The sequence below is a fragment of the Suricata suricatta genome, chromosome 4 (genome assembly GCF_006229205.1).
Source record: "Suricata suricatta isolate VVHF042 chromosome 4, meerkat_22Aug2017_6uvM2_HiC, whole genome shotgun sequence".
NCBI lineage: Eukaryota > Metazoa > Chordata > Mammalia > Carnivora > Herpestidae > Suricata > Suricata suricatta.
Window position 1 is genome coordinate 156,117,901 of NC_043703.1, and position 22,450 is coordinate 156,140,350.

The 22,450-nt window shown below is 44.3% G+C and overlaps 1 long non-coding RNA gene across 1 annotated transcript in view; it reads right to left on the bottom strand.

Moving 5' to 3' along the window:
* Window positions 1-9,396, bottom strand: part of LOC115289194 — a 41,674-nt gene extending 32,278 nt beyond the window's left edge. The window contains exon 1 of the long non-coding RNA XR_003907456.1: window positions 9,338-9,396. This is a non-coding gene — a long non-coding RNA (uncharacterized LOC115289194). The remainder of the gene's footprint in view (window positions 1-9,337) is intronic.
* Window positions 9,397-22,450: the final 13,054 nt, after the last annotated feature.

Sequence of the window (22,450 nt, forward strand, 5' to 3'; positions counted from 1 at the left end):
TATATATACATATATATATGTACACATATATATATATGTATATATAAATTCTACATTGCTGGGTTGTTCTAAGGATTTGAGATAATGAGAACAAAATAGTTGTCAGGGCACTTGGCATAGGTCCTTGGGTAGTGGTGGTGGGTCCAATCTTTTTAAAATTGATTACCTTAAAAAATTTTTTTTACTTCAAAGCCAGAATAGTTAAAATACAGCGTTATATTAATTTCAGGGGTATAATGCAGCGATTCAACAGTTCTGTACATCATTACTCAGTGCTCATCATGATAAGTGTACTTTTCAACCCCTTCACCTACTTTACCCATCTCTCCACCTACCTCCCCTCTGACATGCTTTCTTATTTTTAAAAAAATGTTTATTTATTTTGAGAGCGAGAGAGCGGGAGAGAAATAGAGAGCGAATCCCAAGCAAGCTCTGCACTGTCAGCACAGAGTCCGATAAGGAACTTGATCCCACAGACCGTGAGATTGTGACCTGAGCTGAAATCAAGAGCCTAACGCTTAACCAACTGAGCCACCCAAGTGCCCCCAATATGCTCTGTTTTAAACCAGTTCCCCTTGGGATGCCTGAGTGGCTCAGTCGGTTAAACCTCCAACTTTGGCTCAGGTCAGATCTCACATTCGTGGGTGTTTGTAGGTTCGAGCCCTGCATCAGGCTCTGTGCTGACAGCTAGCTCAGAGCCTGGAGCCTGCTTCCGGTTCTGTGTCTTCCTCTCTCTCTGCCCCTCCCCCTCTCATGCTCTGTCTCTCTCTATATCAAAAATAAATAAAACATTAAAAAAATAATAAAAAATAAACCAGTTCCTCTCAGCTCCACTTTTTTTTTCAACAAGAACATTTTTTACTTGAAGCATACTTCAGAATACATGGTGCTAAAAGATATATATAAAATATTCCATCCAAGAAAAATAAAATACATATTTTCTCCAAGTACACACAGAAGAATCCCTTTGTTAGATCACATAGAAGGAGACATAACAGAGATTACAGACTGAAATCATATGAAATATATTTTCCCACCACAACGGTGCAACAACTAAAGGTCCACAATAAAATGAAGTGGAAAGCCTGCGATGCAAATATTAAGTAGGTAATATGTAAATATGAAACAGCACCCTCCAGCACAAGCAACGGGCCAAATATGAAACCAAACGGCAAGTCAAAATATGTCTCAAACAAAAGAAAAAGAAAACACAATGTTCTTTTGATCTGAATCTGAAAGAGAGAAGACCAACCAGCAGACACACAAGGGAGGAACCTTTGTGATCTTTTCCTAAATTGAAGCCAACGACTTGCTGGTCCATCCTCTGCGGTTCCCCTGCCCCCTTCTGCCCTGCAGAGGACAGAACTCTGTGGACCACCATCCCCACCCCCCATTCCATCTGGCTTTCTGCCAGCTATTGCCAGTGGGGGGGGTGCCACTAGCAGGTTGGAAGCCAGGGGGAAAGAGGTGCTATTTTTTAAAATTTCTTTTAAGTTTATATTTATTTTGAGAGAGAGAGAACCAAGGGGGAAGGGGCAAAGAGGAAGGAGGACAGAGGATCCAAAACAGGCTCAGTGGTGAGAACAGAGAGCCCAATGTGGGGCTCGAACTCATGAACCACGAGATCATGACCTGAGTGTTAGACTTAACCAACTGAGCCACCCAGGTGCCCCAAGGAGGGGCTATTTTTTTTTAAATATTTCTTTAATCTTTATTTTTGAGACAGAGAGAGATAGTGTGAACAGGGGAGGGTCAGAGAGAGAGGGAGACACAGACTCCGAAGCAGGCTCCAGGCTTTGAGCTAGCTGTCAGCACAGAGCCCGATGCGGGGCTGGAACCCACGAACCGTGAGATCATGACCTGAGCCGAAGTCAGACACCTAACCAACTGAGCCCCCCAGGCGCCCCGGAAGGGCTATTTTTAAATGTGCCCTTCCTGCTCCCAGCAGTACCTCTGGTGGTGGCAGCCTTATCAATGGCAGACATTGGAGCAGCCAGATCGAATCCTGAGGGCAGGGAGGAAATCTTCAGCAGCCTAGACACTCGGTGCTGGGGGGTTAGGTGGTCCCGGCAGCTGTGCTGGCCACACGGCTCCCGAACAGGGCGCTGGCCACGGTGGTCTCTGCAGCAGCCCCAGCGGTAGTGGTTGTGGTTGTGGGTAATGTTATTTTATACACACACACATGCCCTTTATCCTCACTGCCCCTGGGATGGTAGCATCTAACTAGGGTTATTAATTTGGGGTAAGTTGCCCCAACTTTTTATTAAAAAGACTCTTTTAAAGCTCTTTTAGGTTCACAGCAAAGTTGAGCAGGAAACACATACATATCCCATCTGCCCTTTGATCTCACGCGCGCACACATGCACACACACACACGCACCCACCCACACGCACACACACGCACACACACGCACACACACGCACACACACACACACACGCACACACAGGCTGTCCCATCATCACCATCCGTCACCAGAAGGTACGTTTGTTACAATCGATAGAAGACACTGACACACCATTGTCACCGAAAGTAGTTCCCATCAGGGTTCGCTTCTGGCGATGTACATTCCGGGAGTTTCACACATGTATAATGACGTGCATCTGCTGTTGCAGACAAGGCCACGCAGAATAGTTCCACTGTCCTGAAACTTCTCTGTGCTCTGCCTCCACGTTCGTCCCACCCCCAACCCCTGACCTTCTGAGCCTCCGTGGTATCTCCTTCTGCACAGCATCTGTAGTTACAATCATAGAGGACACGGCCTTTTCTCATCTTGGCCTCTTTCACTCAGTAACATGCATGTAAGGTTCCTCTGTGTTCTCATGGTTGGATGGCTCGTTTCTGTTTAGCATTGACTAAAATTCCATTGTCTGCATGTAGCACAGCTTACTTACCCAGTCACCTACTGGAGGACATCTTTATTGTGTCTAAGTCCCAGCAATTGTCGAAATAACCTGCTAGAAACATCCTTGTGCAGGTTTCAGTGTGGACATAAGCTTCCAACTCCTTTGAGTAAATACCAAGCAGGGAGACTGCTGGATCTTAAGATGAAAGTAGGTTTCGTTTTTCGAGAAAGTGCCAAAGTGTCTTCCAAAGTGGCTGTGCCATTTCATGTTCCCAGCAATGAGGGAAAGTCCCTGTTTCTTCACATCCTGTCAGGTTTCAACCATGTCAGGGTTCTAGAGTTTGGCCATTCTCACAGCTGTGTACTGGTAACTCATTGCTGTTTTAATTTGCATCTCCCTGGTGACATATGATCTCGAGCATCTTTTCATGAATTTCTTTGCCATTGGCATATCTCTCTTGGTGAGGTATCTGTTCACATCTTTCACCAATTTTTTGGTTTTGTCTAGTTTTTCTTTTTAATTTTCCCACTTTATTAAAATATAATTGACGTATGACATTGTGCAAGTTTCAGATTTATCGCATGTTGATTTGCTACACTTCTATGTTGCAAAATAATTAGTACCATCGTGTTAGCTCATACCTCCATTTGTCTCGTCAGTACCATGTATTTTTTATGGTGACAACATTTAAGATCAATTCTCCTAGCAATTTTCAAGTACATAATACAAGATCATTAACTATAATCACCATGCTGTTTAGATCCTCAGAGGTGACTTATCTTATACTTGGACATTTGTACCCTTTGGCCTACATCTCTCCAATCCCCCCCACCCCCGACCAGTGCCAAGTCTGGGAGCCCCTGGTAACTACCACTCTACTTTTAGTACTTTTGTGGGGGGAAGTGCATGATCTTCCTGAGTAATTAAGTTTCCAGGATCACTAGTACTTTGGAATTCCCTCATTTGCTCACTCATTCGTTTATCCATTTGAAATGGAATTGAAATTGTTTCCTTCCTCCCCAGGTGGGAGTGATAGTTTTATTTACAGAAATATTTTTTTTTTCTTGTTCTAGAGTTCTTTAGAGATCAAAGCAGTACATTATGAAATGCAGGAGCCAAATAGAATTTTCTGGGTAAGTAGGCCACAGTTCCTGAGGCGGTGTCATATGTGCTAGTATGTGTCATTTGTTAATGGAGTGGTAGAGTCCCAGAAAGCTGGGTGTCCTGCCCTCCTCCATGGAAGGCTGCAAAGTTACTCCCCCCACCCCAGAGGTGCGACCTGACCCAACCACTGTTCCTTCACTTTTCCTGCTCTTATTGCTCCTCTCATTTGCTGTTTTCACACAGCGATGTTCTTACCTTGGCTGCAGAAAAACCCATGGTGAAGGGATCATATTCACACACAATGAGTTTCTCTCCAAACGAAGTCCTCTTTGTCCATAACAGCAACTAACATTGGAGCTCTTTGTTGATTTCCAATCTGCACCCATGTCCTCTGTCCCTGACTACTTCCAGTTAATGCATTTGCTCCTGTTGGTGCCGAGAGGCTCAGAGAGAATGGAGTGCCTTTTCTCTGTTCGCTTCTTTCAATCACTGAGCATTTTCTTTTTTTTTTTAATTTTGTTATTTTTTTAATTTATTTTTGAGAGACAGAGAGAGAGAGCATGAGCAGGGGAGGGTCAGAGAGAGAGTGAGACACAGAATCAGAAGCAGGCTCCAGGCTCTGACCTAGCTGATAGCACAGAGGCCCACGCAGGGCTTGAACCTATGAACCGTGAGATCATGAAGACGCTTAACAGACTGAGCCACCCAGACATCCCTCACCAAGCATTTTCAATGAAGCAGAGCTGAGTTCAGCAAAGCTTGCTCCACCTGGCATCTCCATGTTGTGTCACCAAGCAACGTGCTTAAGTATGCCATCCCATTGAAAACGTCATCGTTTGCTGGGGATTCCAACCTATATGGTGAGGTTTTGTGATACCGCATCTCTCTGAAAGGCAACAACTTCTTTGCAGCCTTTTAGCTGCCATTCTATATCCAGCTCCTATTCTGTCCATGGAACATGGCAGAAGGCACCTGAGGTCTCTCGTGCCCCCACTCTGGCTTCCCTGAGATCCATGTGGCGTGGCCAGCCAGCTCTGGCCATTGGAATACCGACTGATGGATACAACTCGGTCACTCCCATGCCATTGTCCTGAACACAGAGTCTTGAGGCACACAGGCCATTCCTCACTCGTTGCTGTTGGTGTGGTCTTTCTGGTTCTTCAGCCCTGTCTTCTACCACTTCCCCATGTCTATGCACACTACTTGGAGAGTATGTTTATTTCTCCTCCCTGACTACCACCTCTCCGTCCTTTAAGACTGCCTCCACTTTGTTTCTGCCATAAACCCTTAGATGACAGTTCTGCCCCACCCCCAATAAAAAGTTCCAGGTTTTTCTCTAACACTCTGCATATTGTAATACTTGGCGTGTTGTGTCATAGACTTCATTTGGTTATCTTTGCCCCTATTGACTTGTGAGCACTTTCAGAGCAGAGAAGACATGTCTGATTCACTAATGCATTCCTAGAGACTGACTAAGCTTCAGGCATAGTGTAGAACTGGATGGCTGAGTTTGCAAAGGCTTCCATTTTTTTATATAAATAGTCTTGAATTTATTGAAGGACCAGATTCCAGGCTCTTGCAAGAATATACATATGTGGGAGATACATTCTCTGCTCCCAGGCAACATGGAATGTAGAGGAGGGGAAAAGCTAAGTGCACAAATCCCTTCATTAGGAAACTGCATGGCAGAAGGAGACGGAGAAGAGAGGAAGCGACTCTGAAGTGGCTTACTAGCCAGTGAAGCCAAGGACATCCTTCGATCCAGCAATGGGTAGTAATTTTTCCAGAAAGACAAGTCCTGAGTTCCTCGCCTCCCACTGCAGGTGGGCAGTGCCGAACTTCTCATTGAAAAATGATGATACAGCCATCGCATAATTGATTGTATTAGCTGCCGATTCCCAAACTGCAAATTGCTCTGGGCTGAAAGGTGCTAGAAACTGAAATTTCTTAGGAAATTCACCGGAGATTCTCCATGAAAATTAACATGTCCAATTTTCTTCAGGTAGCATGCATTAGGTATCTTATTATCCCTCCTCAGTAATTGCAGCCTTTGGGCTTTTTGGAGCTAAAATTACATAAAGGTAAAATGGAATCTTAGAATTGTATTACTAGGAGGAAATTAGAAAAGACTGCATGAATCTTTCACTGGCTGCCTTTAAGTGTAAAAAGGTAGTGGAGGAATATATATCTCCTACTCAACTCAAATCTCAAACTGGAAGCATTAGGTTTCTATTGCTGCCGTAACAAATCACTACAACATTTAGTAGGTTGAAACAACCACCTCTCCACTCACAGTCCTGTAGGTCAGAACACCCAGGATGGCTTTCTGGTTGTCTGCTATGTAATAGAAGCTGAATCCAGCTTATTTCATCAACACAAACAAAATTTAGAATTTAATGGGTTATGTCTTATGAATGCTACTGATAATTACAAATAAAACATAAGTTGTCTTCTTAAAATGGTATAAGACCATCCCTTTTAGCCACTCCCCTGCTTTCTGGAAACACCCATTTTTATAACCAATGATGTAAAGTTTAAACAACTCTCTCATTCTTACTTTATCATCCATCCTGTAACGATGTGCCTATAAGCCTCATGCCACCTTGGGGCTTGAGATCTCCCTGTTTGCAGACACTTTGTTTTTCACATGACACATTGTTCATAGTAAGTGAGGCTCTCTGAATTTTCTTTTGACACAGGCTTATGAATGTAGTAGATTTGGGGCACATAACAGATGTTCAATAAATGCAATTCTCAAAGATACTGAAGTGTTTGTTCACTTAACTCCATAGCTTGCCAGAAATGCTAGTTGAACCCTTGTGCAGACACCAGAAGAGACCTAATGACGTCTCTGTGCTCACTATCTGTGGTGCTCCTCAAGGAATGTTGTCATAACGATTCCAGGTCAAAGGATGAAATTTCTAGTTTCTCAAGCTAAGACAGAGGGCAACAAAAGCCATACCATGAAGCAGGGAGATTATTGTCTCTGAGTCCTGGATTCTCAACACTTCCTTCATCTCTGGATAACTCAGTCCACTTCTAATATCTTTAAATATAGATCATGTGTGGGAACACTATAGCCCATTGGTTTTCACCTCATCTTTCTGTGATGGCCACAAATGGTCTCCATTGAAACCAAGTGCTTGCAAAGTAAAGAATATAATTCCAGAATCAGTTTAATAGTGGGTGGCAAAGAGGACCTTATAGGACCAAAGCTGGTACATAATAAAATGAAAGCTGAGTAACTGAAGTTCAAGGAGAATGTATCAAACACCCAAACTCAGATAGAGGTCTTCTTTTTCTCCAGTTTACTTCCTATGAAACTATCTAATCTTGAAGATTGTCAGCAATTTTGAGAAAAAAAAATAGTTTTTAATATATTTTGCAAATATTTATTATCGGGTGATTTTTTTTTTACCCTCAGTGACATGTGCTTTTAAGCACTCTGATTACTAAATTAATAACAGGGATCCTAGTGAGCAAACACTATCTAGTATGTAAAAAACAATGTGATGAAACATTATCATTGATCATTGGAATTCATGGTTAGAAATTAAGCTTTTCACAAAATTGACTAAAGGGACACCCAGGTGTCTCAATCGGTGAAGTGTCTGACTCTTGGTTTCAGCTCAAGTCACAATCTCACCGTTTTGTGAGTTCGAGCCCCTGGTCAGGCTTTGGGCTGGCAGAGCAGAGTCTGCATGGGATTCTCTCTCTCCTTCTCTCTCTGCCTTCCCCCTCTTGCACTATCTCTGTCTCTCTCAAATAAATAAAATAAAACTTAAAAAAAATGACTACAAAGTTGGCCATGGGTGACTTCTTTGTGCCCGGCACCATATAACAATAACCAAATGTGACTGGCTTTATGATCTCTTAACAATAATTGACTGTGTTACATTTTCTTTGGATGATTACAAATGCAAGATTTCAAGTCCCACAACTTGCTAAAAAGCCTCTCTATTTGCCTGAGCGTCTTTCTTTCCCTGAACCAAGAACAGAGTTGCCACCCACAGGGATGGTAGTGACTCGCTCACACTTATTTCAAGGCTGGGTGGGAGGAAGCACGGAGGAAAGTGGGTCATTCCCTTCTCTTCTTTTATATACGAAACCAAAAACCTGTTTCAGGGGCCCTTATTTAAAATAAATGGAAAAAAAATGGAAGGCTTCCCCCCCCACCCATTGTTCAGAAATAGAATAAAAAATTATATATCTGCAAATTTGCCATGTTTTACCAAAACAACACAAGTGATCAACGCTAAGCTCACACTTCTGGTCTCCCAATTGGACGGGCTCAGAAACTCGGTGAATCACGCTGCATGAAGGGCAAGCCCTCTCCATTCATACAAACAAATTGTTTTCATTTCTTCTTTATCACTGGTCTGAACAATAGAGTCAGACAAGTCAGTTGGCTATTCGGTTTTCTTCAATTCACTCTGAATTTTTTACATCAATTCTTTGATAGGTGATCCTTGGTGGGACTTTGAAAGGTTGGGTTGGAAGGATGGATTCAACCCCTTTCTTGAGCTATATATTTAATTCTAAGCTGTGGGAGATAGTGATTCATTACAAGAGTTTACAACCTATACAGGATTTCTGTTTGCATATCAATACTAATTGAGTGATTCTTTCTGTAACATTTGTAAGAAGGGCCAGATCTTGGGGCGCCTGGATGGCTGAAGGTTGAGGGTTCCACTCTTGATTTTGGCTCAGGTCACGATCTCATGGTTCATGAGTTTGGGGCCCACATCAGTTCCTCACTGACTGCACAGACCCTGCTTGGGATCCTCTCTCTCCCCTCCTCTTTTCCCTGTCTCTCTTTCTCTCTAAAAACAAACAAACAAACAAAAAAGAAGTGGCAGATCTTGCTGCTGTAGGTGTACTGAGAACCATTGTGCAGAGCCCTTTATAATTCATAAAGCATTTCCACACGTATGTTCACCACAAAACACCATGAAATGTAAGTTCCACTGCACAAAGTTTACAGATGAGAAAAACAGGGCCCAGAAGTTTTAGATAACTTTGTTTTTGCCAGGCAAGCTTTGTTTGACCCAAACAGAATTCTCACCGACTGTGCAGTTCCACCTTCCAAAGGAACCCTTCTCCTCCTTCCTCTCCACCTTCTTGTTGACTCTCTTCTGCCCCACTTTCTCTGAGCGGAGGAAGCATCCCTTCTTATTGCAAAATGCTCAGTGACCTCCTACCTTCTCCAGACCCATGTTTCTGTCCCTTTCTCACGGTCTTTGCCTTAAGATCCAGTGTTGAAACTGTGCATCTAACACATACCAGGCTCTGTGCTCAGGAACAAGGGAACAGAGGAGACGGGACCCATGACCCACTCTGGAGCTACCGGAGAAAATGGACGTAAACATTTACCCAGAATATACTTACTGAATGTCTGATGTACACCAGGCACTGTCCTAGGCCCTGAATCCTCCATGGGGAACATGATAAACACAGCCCTTGAAATCAGGGAGCTGAAAGTTATCAGTAGAATGGAAAAGATTCAATACACACTTCATGAAGTTAACATGAAGACAGAGCAAGACAACATAGTATACAGTGGTGCTCAGTAAATAACAGCCCAACCCATCCCTCTACTGTTATTGCTAACAGGCTGTGGACCTCAGAGCTGGCCAGGTGCAGACCAATCTAAGTACAGTATGCCGATCTCAGGTCAGAAAACATCTTTACATATCTCCTTTCGAGAATTGGAATTAAACCATGGAATACATTACTAGTGCTTCTAATATTTTTAAATGGCACTGATAGAAATTAAAATACTGCTAGTTTTTAAGTATCTACCCAGTATCTATTGCACACATTATTTCTTCCCACATAACAAGCCTGTGAGGGAAGTATGTTTACCTCTTGTCTGTAGAAAGGGAAATTGAGCATCAAGAGATTAAGTAAAAGGTTCAAGGACACACAATTTTATCTGTTCCAGTTATGAACCCACTCACACTGATTCAGATGGCTTCATCCCTTGCACACTCAGAGAGTGCCTCAAACTTAATAATTTCAAGTGGAATTTTAATCCATAGTGAGATACAGAGGCTGGGAGAAAAAGAAACCAACAATTCCTCAGAAAGTCCAAGAGAGAGTAGAAACTACAGATGAATCACTATTAGGATTCCCCCCACCCCCTTTTTTGTTACAGGCAACTCAATTTGTCAGACACGAAAAGGGAGAGAAGCATTTAGCTGTCTGCCTGCACCCCAGCCGGGTCTGAGGAAATTGCTTCTAGAAGTGCAAATTTGGCTTAAAAGCCTGTGGGCTGACAAAAAAAGCTATTTAGACTCCACTAGAAAGCTTTGTTGCCTATTGTGTTGGTGTGAATGTAAAATTAGGAGGAGATACTTGGGATTTATATCCACGGACTCTTCCACAATTCCAAGTATGAGGCAGCTGAAAAACTTGGTTCCCTGCTCCTGCAAGGTAAGGCTCCAGAGCTCCGGGGAAAGTCACCCAGCACCTGCACCAAGAACATTCTGTCCCCAGCATGGCAGTGCTAGGTTATAGTAACCAGACCTGCATTCAACCTTCTCTCCACCAATTAACCGGAGAAAGATCCTGTACAAAAACCACGTCTCAAAGCCTTAGCAAAGCAATGCTGCACGGTTTGCCTGGAGATATTGCTTCTAGAACTGGAAAGTGGTATCTCAGGGCTCCTCATGGGAACAGTACCCAGTTATGATATTATTTCTTACTATTATTATTATTATTACTGTCATCATCATCTCCATCATTTTCTGTTTTGGTAAATCTTTTGCCTGGAATAACTTTACCACTAGATAACTTTTTAGGAAGCTTTCCAAAATAGCATCTGTGAGGGACTGAATGCCCACACCTCGCCAAATTCATATATCGAAGCCCCAACCCCAAGGTGACTGCATTTGGAGAGAGCACCTTCCTGTGGGTAATTAAGGTTATGGGAGGTGAGAAGGGTGGGCCTCTGATCCAATAAGATTCATGTCCTTATGGGAAGAGAACCAGAGAGCTGGCTCGCGAGTTTCCGACCATCTGAAGACACAGCTAGAAAGCAGCTGTCCCACAGCCAGGGCGAGGCTGCTCACCAGGAACCAAATTGCTTAGCATCTTGATCTTGGACTTCCAGACTCTAGAACTGTGAGAAATGAATTCCTGTTGTTTAAATCCCCTGGCCTGTGGTGGCGTGTGATGGGAGCCCCAGCTGACTGATACAGCGTCTCTGACGGCCTCAGAAGAGATGTGTCCATGGAACATGGAACTCCTCAGCACGCTCTGCTGTTCTTCTGCGATGGCAACAGTTTCTAACCTACATCACAGGCATTTGAAAGCACGTCGTCTCTCCTAACAGAAGGTGAACTCACCTCAGGATGGCCAGCCTGAGGCACAGAAATGGACATTCCTAGCAGATGCTTAGTGACTACTAAATACATCAGTGTGTTCACTGATATATATGTTGCTTCCAACAGCTCATATGATACTCTGGTTTCTCTTCAGATCGTATAAATCTTTCGCCTTTTACCAACAGCTCATATGTACTTTAGATCACTAGACTTTATTTGTGCTGTCCTCTGTAATTGTACTTAATGGAGCATGTCAGGTCTGTATTATTTATGCAAATGTCTATCTCCATCCATCCACAGGCGGTCAGTGTAGTAATCTATCTGTTGTACACTGAGAAGCATCTGGGACTCTGTTTAGGTTAATATATGACTGTGGAAAGAACATCATAATAATTTGACTTACTTGCCTAGAGCTTGGGGACATTTTATTTGCTGGAATTCCTAGGTTGGTAGGAGAGACACAAGGACCTGGCAAAGAAGCAGATACTTCCTGGGGAGCTAGACGGAGCCAGAAAGTGCTAAGAACACTGACATTGGAAGGCTGTCTGACGGGAAGTTGGTTCCAATAGGAGATGGTCAAAAGCCATACAGGAGTGATGACTTTTCAAATTTTCAGAAACATCTACTAGATCCATAATAGTGAATCTTTAGCTCAAGTGATTTTTTTTTTAATGAGAATAAATTAAGGGGTAGAATGTTGGACTCAGTTTGGGGCATTCCAAACCAAGGGAGTCTCTGCAATACCAGACAAGAAACAGAAGTATGCAGTAGAAAGAAAAGCTCAGAATTATCTGCAGGTGTCTGTACTCGTTCAAGCCATGAAACTGGGTGTTTGAGCCAAGTTTACCTGAACCTCCAAATGGCATCTGTGCACATTCACAGAGCTTAGTGAAGCGTTCTGGGCCCCTGCTCTGAACAAGGCCCTTGGCTGAGAGCTGATAATTCCGAGATAAGACACAATCCCCACCAGGACTGTGGAGACACGGCACAGATCAGGCAGATGGTATTCCTGCCTAGAGATTCATGTTTGTCTGAAAGAGAAAGAGCCATTTGCAATTGGAAGCACAGCCTGGGACGGAAGGTGGATCAGAGATGGAGAACACAGAGAAGGACGACACTGTCTTCACTGCCTACACGAAAATCCTGAATGTGTACTGAGATCAGTGTCCTTTGGTCTGTGATAAATATGAACAAACAAAAACCCAGCACGTGGAATTGACTTGGCCAAGGCCACACCTGCATGGTAGCAATATAGGGCCCACACGACACGTCCCACAGCCAGGCAGGAGCGTCCAGTAAGACAATGCAGATGCTGGGATGCCAGTGCCAGCATCACCTTGAAGTCCCTCTTTTGCAAATCCCCAGATCATATGGAAACAGAGTGAAAGAAGAGACGTTATAGAACCTATCAGAGATCTGAGGGGGTCCATTCATCCTGCATATTTGGAATAGCACAGCCACACCCACAGGAACATTAATAAATGCATAAATATAATCCCATTATGCTATTGTTAAGGCAACCTAGTGTTTCCTTCCTTTTTCTGTAGCTTTCCCCCTTCATACCTTCTGCCTCACCTTATCTCTCCATATTTTCCTTCCATTACATATGCGCTCATTCACTCAATCCGTTCATTCACTGGCTTTATATCTATTTACTAGGCACCAATTAAGTGCCAAGGATTATACCAGTTGCTGAGGATGAAGTGGTAACAACGAACAAACAAATAATCAAACACATAGATTCCTCATCTCATACAACTTATATGTTCTAATGAGAGGAGATCGACATGAAGCGTGGAAGTGGGTGGACCATCAATAGAGGGTAAAGAGTCAACCCAACAGTGTTGTGGGGAAAAGGAAAGCAAGACAGGGCGGTATAAACTGTTGAGTGGGGGTGGCTGAGAGTGGAGATGCGCGGAGTACAGTAGGATGATCTGTGAACAGATGCAGCCTCACAGACATCAGACTTCTGGCATCGTTTCTGCAAAAAAATGGGATAATACTGTAGATTTGTGTTCTACTGTGTTATTTTTTCCAATCAGTAATGTCTTGTAGAAACCCTTCCCAAGCCAATCCTGTTAGCTTTGATGCATTCCTTTGAGAGGATAGTATAGTATTCTAAAGGGTGAGTACACCAAACAGCATTCAACTGTTTGTTACTGATGGACATGCTTGAATTATTTCATTCCATTCTTATAAAAGCCCAAAGTGATGAATGAGAAATCCCTGGGGCTTCTTGTAGCCAATATTCACCCTTTCTTATCATACAAAAGAGAGCTATTAAAAATGCACATGCTGCAGACAAGGCTTGGCGGTGGTGAAGAAAGGGTCTCTGCTCTTTCTTTCCCTTAGTGTTCTCTCACCTCTTCCTTTTCCATAAACTTGAGGTTTGCCTTGTTCTTTGTCCTTGGGTGGAGCTCTTGGGCAGACTAGAAGGTGTCAAAAGCTAGAATCGAGTAATGAGATCAGAAAAGATCCTAGAAGTTAGCTGGTCTTTTTGTTTGTTTGTTTGTTTTCGAGTTTTTTATTTGAGAGAGACAGAGAGAGCATGCACAAGTGGGGAAGGGACAGAGAGAGAGAGAGAGAGAGAGAGAGAGAGAGACCCAAGCAGGCTCCATGCTCATCATGGAGCACGACTCAGGGCTCAATCCCACCACCCCGGGGTCATGACCTGAGCCAACATTAAGATTCAGATGCTTGACAGACTGAGCCACCCAGGAGCCCCAGGTTTGCTTCAGTTTCTCAGTGGGCCAACTGGAGACCTACAGATAGGAAACACAAATAAGATTCGCCGAGATCACACAGGTATTTTGAGACAAATCCTGGAGGATACACTCAAATCTTTTAAACCTTACGTTAGTATAATTTATATATAGTGTGTGTGTGTGTGTGTGTGTGTGTGTGTGTGTGTACAGACACAGCTGCATGAGAGCTCTCCCAGAGGAAAGAGGAAAGCAGAGGACATAGGCTTACCTGGGAGATGGACTGGGAACGTGTGTGTGTGTGTGTGTGTGCGCGTGTGCGTGTGTGTTTGCAGCTACAGAGCACAGAGGGAGGAAACTCAGGCTGCTGTCATTGGGGAAGACAGAGGTTAACAGTAACAGTAACTAGCTTTGTTCATTCCTGCTCCTTTCTTTTAAAAAAATTTTATGTCTTTTTATTTATTTTTGAGAGACAGAGAGAGACAGTGCAAGCAGGGTAGGGTCAGAGAGAGAGGGAGACACAGAATCTGAGCAGGCTCCGGGCTCTGAGCTGTCAGCACAGAGCCCGACGCAGGGCTTGAACCCATGAACCGTGAGATCATGACCTGAGCTGAAGCCAGGCGCTTAACCGACTGAGCCACCCAGGCGCCCCCATTCTTGTTCCTTTCAAGCAAACTTTCTAAATAATAGCAAGAATCCCAGATGAATCTCTGGAATAAGGTTTTGGATGTTGTCACCAGATTAGGCACACTTGTGTATGCTCTAAACCAAATCACTGACCCTTCAAAAACAAAAATAAAATTTAAAAAACCCCAAAAATCAATAAAAGAAGAAAGAAAGAAAGAAAGAAAGAAAGAAAGAAAGAAAGAAAGAAAAGGAACAATTTCCTTTTCTTGTCAATAAAACTATACTTTGTACCTTTACTCTTGGAGGGTTAGCCTAGACAAGGAATTGTAAGGAACCGTAAAGTAGGAAGCAATAGACCTACTTTTCAGAGTGAATCAAGCACATTTCCTGAAGGGAATAGATTCCTAGTTTTCTCAGAAGGGAGACAGCCATCGTTAGGAAGCCAAAGTGAACATTTGTCTCCTCTTTCAAATGGCCTGTCACTTCGCCATTCAGCAGTAAACAATTCCCAAGAAAAGTTTTCATCCCAGAGATAAAAAAAAAAAATCTATGTTTTCTCCACATGAAAAAAAAAAAACCTTGTGATCTTTTTTTCATGATCATGCACCTTGCAAAGTATTTCTGCTAATAACCTCGCCCCTAAGTCTTACCTTTTGAGTTTTACGTAACTGAAACTCTCTGGTCAAATTGGGTCTTGGGAAAGTGTCTTTTAGCAAGTTTGTACGAAATGATGACTCTCATGATTTTGAAGTGTTCCTTTTGGTCCCTATATACACGGTAAGCTGACAACCTGATAGCCTGGAAAAAAAAGAAGAGACCAAACAAAAACAAAGGCAGAAAACAAGCAATGGCATGTATAATATGTATCTTATTTGCATTTCGTTTCATCCAAACAACAATTTCTCAAAGAAGATCTTTCTATTTTGGGAGACCAAGAATGAACTTGTCATGATAGAATCATCTGGAACTGGAATAAAAACCTGTCTGTGCACAAGGTTCCAGGTCTCTGTGCCCCCCCCCACCCCCCACCTCACTGGTGGAGAAAAGTGCAGCACTTTTAGAATAGAGTTTCATTTCAGGCTGGGGCCTGGGCACCTGACTTAGAATAGCAACTCTGGAAAACAATAAAGGAAATGAAATCCCCTTGGGAAGGAGCAGGGGATAAAGCAAGGGGAACATGGGCGTTTTCCTGGATGGGCCCCTTGGGCTTCTGGGAAACCACGACCACAAAGCCGAGGGCCTGCCCGGCATTGTGCAACCTCGGTTCAGAAAAGGCAGGCTCTCCTCTGCCTACCACGGGCTCCAGCGGGCCTCCCATTGCCGATGTCTTCTCTGAGGCCGGTGTCTGGAGCTCAAGTCAGATGACAGAAGTGAACTTGGAGGTGCCGGCTGGCTTGCGGGAGGGACGGCCGGCGAGTCGTGAACAAAACAATCCCACTTCCTCTCTTTCACTTTAGTCTGAATTAGACCAAAGGGTCCTTTTGCCAGAGCTGCCTCCCGAGGCCGAAGCTGGCTGTTGGGAGAAGCCTTCTCAGACGGCAGCTGTAAATCAGGAGGCAGCCTCTCCCTGTGAGTCCACGGCAGCCAGCGTGCAAGGAAGGAGTGATTTATCAGGCGGGCAGCTTCCAAGACAGCTCAATTTTTGGAGGCAGGCAAATTTTGGAGGCAGGCAAAAGATATGCCAAAAGGCTTTAAGAGCTGAACCAGGATCTCCTGAAAGAGAAAAGCAGAGCTCACTTCTTTGAGGAGGGGCCCCCATAACTGCTAGATCATCTGGGTGCTGCATGTGGATCCTCGGGGAGTGGGGGCTCCAGAGGAGCCTCCCCCCTCCCTCCCCACCCCTGTTTCTGTGCTCAGGACTGGAAATCACAGGGAGATCCAATCAGGAGCCAAGAATGCTTCCTCCTCTCCTTTCCCTGAACACCCCCTTGCGCCACATGCTTCCTTCAGCAGGAAACTTTAAATTGCCGGGATGGGCCAACCTAATTGCTACTCTTTTAATAACTCGGTTCACTCCTTACAGTCTCCATAAACATCTTGGAAGCAGTGTAACGTGGCCAGGAAGGGAAGCTATGCTCACCCCTCCTCCGGGGACTGGCTTCTGGGGAATCGGAAGAGTGAGTCAGTCACCCTCCCCACCCCTTAACCTCCTCGCTGCAGCCCCCCAAAATGGACACACTTCTGTCCAGATGTGTCCACTTAATTTCCCCCTCTGTGCCTTCAGGAGACTCTCTGTTCTTCTCTCTTTGGGGGCAGACAGCCACAGTGCAGCCCCACATTTGACCTTTTCCTTCACACTGTAATCCTGGAAAGGACTTATGGAAGTCATTTCCTCGTGTACATAAGAATTCTAATGGAGCGCCTGGGTGGCTCAGTCAGTTGAGAGTCTAATTTCGGCTCAGGTCATGATCTCAAGGTTCAATTCATGAGTTCAAGCCCCGCATCGGGCTCTGTGCTGATAGCTCAGAGCCTGGAACCTGCTTTGTTCTCCCTTTCTCACTGTCCCTCTCTTTCTTTCTCTCTCTCTCTCTCTCAAAATAAACATTAAAAAAAATTCTTTTAAATAATTCTGAGAGAACCCAGAAACACAGAAAGCTTTGCCCGAATGACTCAGCAAGGCAGCTTCAGAGCAAAAATGCCAGTGCCAGTCTTCCATGTGACTGTCCGGGCTTCCCCTGTTACACTAGCTGCCGTTGCAGAAAACCCTGGGCTTTCCTGTAACAGTCACGAGGCCTGGGGTCTGGAGCTCACAGAGCATCATGTAAAATCTTTATACCTTTCTTAGCATCACCATTCACAGTAAATAAGTAGGAAAAATGACTTGAAAGCCAGTGAGATAAAATGACATTGGGAAATACTAATAACTTCATCTAGACCAAACTGTTGTTTTTTGTTGTAGTTGTTGTTGTTTTAGTCTTCTGTTCTTTTAGAGGATTGCTTTATTTTACAGTGATTTGGGAGTTTTCAATACCTGTAGTTTGTCAGAACCTCAGGTTTTGGATTCTGAAACAGGCGAGAGGGTTGGCGAGGTATGTGCTGGTTGGTGGAGAAACAAGAACACTTCTATTTCCTCTTTCATCAAACAGCAAATGGTCAGAATCTCCTTGTCTAGGAGGGGACCAGGCTGGAGCAAGGGAGGCTATCTCAGCAGCAAAGTGACATTTTGGGCATTGAGGGCATTGAGTTTTTTCTGGCACTGTGATAGGCCCGAAGCAAGAAGAAGTGAGACACAGCCGATGCCAAGACCAGGTACAGAAACAGAGCTTAAAGGGATCAGTAGTAGTTGCAGGCAAGCCCACAGGACCAGGTGGAATGGAGTTTGGCATAAAGCATGCCAGGACCCGGAGAAGGGATTATCTCTCTGTTCTGGGCATTAGCAGACACCCGAAGCTGCCTTCAAGGGTCCCCACGTAAGTCTGTCTTCAGGGAGTCACTGAAATGCCAATGGCAGAGGATTGACAGAGTAAGATAACTTCTCAGTGATTGAAATGATATGGTAGGAGGCAAGAGACTTATTCTAAATTAGGTTTCCTGAACATACCTTAACTTCTTAGATGTTTGGGCACAAGGTGTTCTGGGATTTCAACTACAGTTGGGTTCTAAGAAAGGAAAACAAAGGATTAGAAAATCCACATTGCCTAGGATGGGCAAAAGGAACCCAGTGGTCTCCATCATCAGCCCCAGTGAGGCTGTGGACAGTCCAGAGCCCCATCAACTACAGAAATGGTTTGGAGAGTCGTCAGTGCTAGGAGGGTGGAGAAGATGACAGCGAGAGGCAGCCAATCCGGATGGTAGGACATGGAAAGGGGACTGGTACCAGCTGGAGGGTTAGAACAGCTCAGCGTCTAGTTAATGATTAGAGCTTTTCACTTTGCAGGCAGGCAGGCCCGGGGTGGAATTCTGCCCACATCCTTTGCTAGGCTGGTGGTCTCGGCCAGGCGATCTGAACCCTGGGTCCTATTTTTATCATCTGGAAAATGAAGATCGTTATTTCTATCTCTTCGGGTTGGTTTAAAGATAGGTCATTGTGATGTTGGGGATAAAGCAATCGAAGGGTGGGCGGTTGGAGGATGAAAATGAGGAGGAGGGTCATGCAGGGAGTAGTGTGTATCTTGGAAGATGATGACACCAGAGCCCAACATGAATAAGACCACGACACAGAGAAAGTTAGCAGGTCTCCTTCTGTACCCTCACAACCCACCCTCTGTGTGAGACTTCTAGAATCCAATGGAAATACCATAGCTCAGGGGCACCTGGGTGGCTCAGTCAGTTAAGTGACTTCAGCTCAGGTCATGATCTCATGGTTTGTGGGATGGAGCCTCCCGTTGGACTCTGCACTGACTGTGAGGGGGCTGCTTGGGATTCTCTTTCTCCTTCTCTCTGCCCTTTTCCCACTTGCACACATTCTTTCTCCCTCAAAATAAATAAATTTAAAGAAAATACTGTAGCTTAAAATGGGCTCAGAAACTCTGTTCTATAAAGTGTGATTCCAGCTGAAAGAGTCTGTAGCCAGGCAGAGGTTGAGATTTCACTGATAAAATAAAGCATGATGAGATGTGATGGCCATCAGTTAGTTCTGAGCATCTCTGTGCATTTAGGTAATGTTGTAAGAACACACTGACAAAACATAAGCCTCACTGCAAGAATTGAACCATATTCAGGGAGGAGGCTGACACACTTTATTATGTGGATTTCGTCTTCCAAAACAGTGTGTCTACATTTTAAGCCTTTATTTGATAGTTGTCACAGGGGGTGATGGGAGAATGCGTGCTCTTTGGGAGGAAAATCAGGCACGTGAGCACAATAGTTCTGCTTCTTTACTAGGAAACCTGGCATCGAGGTTAATTATGTTGTGATGATATAGAATTCATCCTGCATTTCTTGAAGGCCCACACAGTTTGTTTTTTTAAGTGTATTAATTTTTGAGAACGAGAGAGAGAGAGAGAGAGCACCTGAGCAGAGGAGGGGCAGAGACAAGGGAGACACAGAACCTGAAGCAGGCTCCCCAGGCTCTGGGCTGTCAGCACAGAGTCTGATGTGGGCCTTAAATCCACGGACTATGAGACCATGACATAAGCTGAAGTTTGGTGTCCAACAGAGCCAGCCAGGTGCCTCTGAATGCACAGTTTTAAAAAGGACACAGGAGGGAAAGAGTTATATTACCAAAATAAGATAAAATTTTGCTTTCATCTGTAGTCGGGTGAGTTCCTGCACATAATGAAGAGACTGGAAAAAGGAGGGGAAGTACTGGAATCAGCCAGCCCAGAGTTTCAAGGCTGACTGACCATTTTACCAAGGTACATCCTTTTGAGCCCATTGGTTGACCTCTCTGCACATGATTTCTGTATTTAAAATAAGACAATAAAACTCCACGAAAAATTATAAGATGTGAGTTAATTTCCTTCAAATGCCCACCATGGCACCTGGAAAATAATAAATATTCAGCAAGTGGTTAATCACTCCAAATGAACTTGTTTGAGGTGTATTTTCTAGGTGATTAATGCTGACCTCTTTAAGCTCCCAAAAAAGGTTTCCATGAGGATTCCAATTGAATTCTATCCTGTCATAGGTGCTACTGCACATTTTTGTCCTCTCTGCTTAAATAAAATAACATTTTCCTCATAGTGCAAGATCATCTCAGCAAATAAATACTTCCTGAGGGGTTTTCTCTAAATATAAACGTTCTCTGGTTTTGTACACTCTTCTGTTTTCTGACTTTCTAATTTCTTAGCTGCCACATTACATTTTTATATCCACACAGTGTCTTCCTTTAACAGGAAGAGAGGACGCACAATGTATTCGTGGGAAACTGGACCAAACCCTGCAAGCGACAGCTTCGAAGGCCAGTAGTTCCAACGGGTGACTGTGTAGCTCGCTGCCCGTGACTTTGCCACTCTGGATCTCACCATTCTCAGGCGAAAACAAACAGACAAGAAAACCAAGAAACACCTGCAAGAGGGCTTTCTGTTCTTCCCATACTGTTTGGTTTCAGAGAGCCACTTTTCTCGAAGAAAGCATGTTCGCAGCCATTCTGAGCAGCTCAGAATCAGTATTTCAAGAAGACCCAAGGAGAGTTGTGGGTTTTTCAGAGCAGCTGTGGTAAGTGCAGTCGTAGGGATGTGATGTGGTCTTTGTGGAGAAAAAGAAGGTACAGGAGAGTTTCTGGTTTGGTTGTCTGGGGGAGAGAAACCTACCAGCTGCACATGAACTTGTGGCTCCCTCAATCCCCAGAACTCCTCATGCGAAACCAACACAGAGACTCTGTATCAGCCTCCTCCTTCATGGGAAATGATTCAAGGCACTTTCTTTAAATACTAAATCGGTTTTAGTGAAGATTTGGACAAAAAGCAAGGAAGCGAGTTAAAATAAGAACAGAACAAAAGAAAGGGACCCAGAAATTCAGAGAGGCCAAATGACAGAAAGCTAGCCAGAGAAAGAAGGGAAGAAAAAAAAAAAAAAAAAGTGGGATGGGACTCCGCTGAAGCTGAAGGAGGCCTCGACTATGTTCACATTGAGCGTGCCTTTTTTTCCCATAATCACAGTTACTTCATATCCTCCCCAAGCTGGCAGGTTTCTCTTGGGAATAAGATAAGCCCTCTTTGGCAGGCACCCCACGTGCGAGCCGAAGCAGGAAGCCCGAGTCATCACTGCATTATGCAATCCTGCGTCCGGCCAATAATTGCCTATCTGACATGCTAGCCTCCCACATTCCTGAGATTCATCTAGAACAGCCAGAAGATTAGATTAGTGTGTATTTTCAGCTAGCCGCCATCACTCGTAGCTGGTCTGTCTCCTTCTGTCGCTGAATCAGGGGCAGGGAGCCTCTGTCAGCTGAGGCACTCCTGTTTGTCACTTTGTCTGTCTTGTCAGCGATGTCTGCCCCTAGGTCAACAAGTCTTTCCTAGGGAAGAAAGGGGGGACAGAACTTCAGAGAAGATCAGCGTTATCCTAAGCCCCAATTACCAAAGCGTGTCGTGGATGGACCGCTAGAATGACAAAGCAACCAAGGACAAGTTAGAAAGTCCAGGGGAACAAATCATTCTTCCTGCTTGAGAATATGCAGACACCAGCATGTGGGACAAAGGACACAGGAGAAGTTTAGGAAAATGGAGGCGTAGCCCTGCGTCTGCCTGCCCCCGTTGGCTGTGGGATTAGAGATGTTTCCTTACTTTCCTGAGCCTCAGTGTCTTCATCTGTGAATTAGGCACAATAATAATTGCTTCATCGGGTTATCCAGATGATTAAATTAGGTTCTGTTTCCATGCCAGGGTTGCTTGACGAACAACCACAAACTGGGAAGCTTAAGACAACATTCATTTATTCTCTTACAGTTCTGGAGGTCAGAAGTCTGCACTTGCAGCGGTGATGGGGTCACACTCTTTCGGAAACCTGTAGGGAAATCCTTCCTTGCCTTTTCCTAGAGTCTTTGGCCTCTCAGGACACGACTGGCATTCTTTGGCTTGGACGCACATCCCTCCCGTCCCCTGTCTTCATGAGGCTTCTCCTTGGGTGTCTCTGTTTCTTCACATTAGCATTTTCTCGTAAGGACGCCAGTTATAGTAGATTAGGAGTCCTTCAGCGTGACTTCGTGTTAACAGATTTCATCTGCAGCAACTGTATTGCCAAATAAGGCCATGTTATGAGGTCCGAGGAGAGAGGACTCCAGCATCTCTTTTCTGAGGGGGGACCTGATTTACCCTACAACCTACTGCATTGTACAGCAAAGCCAAGAAGGCCAAGACATAGGAAAATAAATGTCAGAGCAATGAGAAAGGGATAGGGGGTGAGTAAAGTCGTCAGACTGAGACATTACTGTGAAGGGTTCTCAGGACTCATTTTTATTG